The sequence below is a fragment of the Fukomys damarensis genome, unplaced genomic scaffold (assembly GCF_012274545.1).
Source record: "Fukomys damarensis isolate Sample0158 unplaced genomic scaffold, DMR_v1.0_HiC HiC_scaffold_30, whole genome shotgun sequence".
NCBI lineage: Eukaryota > Metazoa > Chordata > Mammalia > Rodentia > Bathyergidae > Fukomys > Fukomys damarensis.
The window spans coordinates 6,233,067-6,235,509 of record NW_022900942.1 but is presented as its reverse complement, the minus strand read 5'-3'; positions in this window follow the sequence as shown (position 1 = coordinate 6,235,509).

Sequence of the window (2,443 nt, the reverse complement as noted above, 5' to 3'; positions counted from 1 at the left end):
CATCTCTAATTCTGGTTTCACGGAACATTTGGAAGCAAGCTCTCGTGCTACTCCTTTCATACCAGAGTTGTGGCTGGTGGATCACCTATGGTTCATCTCCCAGGACCACCCTCAGGGCTTGTTACGTGTCTGAAGCTGGAGAGGGAACAGAACTATGTTTATCTGGGTTACTCCTGTGTCCCCAGGCCTTTGTCCAGTGACAACCAAGATTCCCAGGGTTCTTAATCTGTGCTTAAATAAAACATGACCACACGAAGATGCCCGACATCATTTGTCAGCAGGAAACCACGATGAGATCTTCTGTCACACCCACTGTGGAGTCTGGAATAAGCGGGAGGGATGTGGAAACTGCAGCCCCTCATATGCAGCTGATGGGAATGTGAAGCAATGTGCCACCAATATGGAAAACAGTCTGGTGGGTCCTTACAGGTAAACAGAATTACTACACGACCCAACCACTGTGGTCCTGAGTATATACGCAAGAAAAATGACACAGAAATTCATACACCAGTTTTATAGCATTCTTACCAACAGTAGTCTGAAAGTGAAACAACTGAGATGTTCGTCAACTGATGAATGAATAACAAATGTGGTATGTCTAGAGCCAGGAATTTAGCTCAGTGGTTATGCCGCAAGCACAAGGACCCGAGTTCGATCCCCAGTACCCGCCCCCCGAAAAAATGTAGTATATCTATTTGACGGAGTACTACTCAACCATAATAATGGAAGCCTGATACATGCTACAACATGAATGGACATTAAAAACATTATATCACAGTGATATATGCGCACCAATGTTTATAGCGGCACAGTTTGTAATAGCTAAAACTTGAAAACAGCCCATTTGCCCATCAGTTGGAAACTGGATAAAGAAGATGTGGTTTTTCTATACAATGGAATACCACTCAGCCATAAAGAATGAGAAATTAGATTCATTCATAGGAAAATGGATATATATTGAGGATATACTCCTAAGTGAAATAAATAAGTCACACATGTGTGAATACTGAATAGTTTCTCTGGTGTGAAAAACTATAATAGTACACAAGATCCTAATGAGATAATTGACCTTGTGAAATAGGAAGAAAAGGGCTAAAGGTGTAGGGAAAGTGGGAAGGGTAGGGGAAAGGTAATAAGGGAAAAGAAAAAAATACGACAAAATGAAAAATGGAAATAAAGTGTTTGTAAATGGGGACAGGAGGAGGGACTGAAGGGAGGGTATGGACAAGGGGAAAAAAATGAGAACCAAGACCTGTCATGTAAAGGTACAAGATCCCAATAATGAATGTAACTGTACTGTATACCTAAAATGTATCAATAAAAGAAAAAAAAACTAAAAAAAAAAAATTATACCAGTGAAAATTTAAGGGAAAGAAGCCAGTCACAAAAGGCCAACTACTAAATGATGTCAGATATATAAAATATCCTGACAGGCAAATCCCAGGAAACAGAAAGTAGAATTAGTGGGTGACTGGAGTATATGGTGGAAAAATGCAGAGAGACTGCTTAATAGTTAAGAAGTTACTTCTGGGAGGACAAAAATCTTCTAACAGGTTGTGGTGTTGGCTGTCTACACAACCCTGTGAATATATTAAAAAGCACTGAATTGTGTTATTTATTTATTTTGGTTTCCTGAGACAGGGTCTTGCTATATAATTCAGGCTGACCTTGAACTCACAAGCCTCCTGAGTGCTAGGATTACAGGCATGCACTACTGTGCCTGGCTATGAACTGTGTACTTTAAATGAGTAAACTGGATATCTTAGTGAGGCTATTAAAATTATGACTTTTTAAAGTAACAGCATGGTTATTTTGTCATTTTGTGTCTTTTTTTACTTCTTTTTTTTTCTCGAAGAAGACCTGCAGTGGAAACACTGAGTTCTAGAGGCTACATGGGAATTATGAAAGCTGGCCAAGAGGTACATTGGCCCGACATAGGGCCCCAGGCCCTCCTCACAGTGGACTGGGATGAGGGATTCTATAAAGATATCTGGTTTCTCTGGTTTCTCTTTGAAGGTGGCTGTGAGGAGGAGGGAGAGGTAATAGGAAAACAAGTTAACAGCCACCCACAGAAGACACTGGACAGTGAGAGACAGGGAGTCCAAGCCTGTGCTGTTGTTCTTAGAAATATACTTCAAAACATCACTTTTGTCCCTGCAGTGATTCTATGGTCTTTGGGCATGTAAGCCCTCACCTCAGGCAGGCTGCTCAGCTAGATAGCATAGGAGCCCCAGCTCTGGAGGAACCCATAGAGAAGAGCTATTAGTAATTTTTAAATGAGAGAACTGAGATTATTCCACCAATAGAATTAGAGGCTTTAGAGAAACAAAGAAAGTTGTGAAAAACATCCAGTAACATATAGTTATATTCTTGTTATTTATGAATCAACAGAGGAATGGGAGGGAAATTCCTCCCGAGTCTTTTTTTTTTTTTTTTTTTTTTT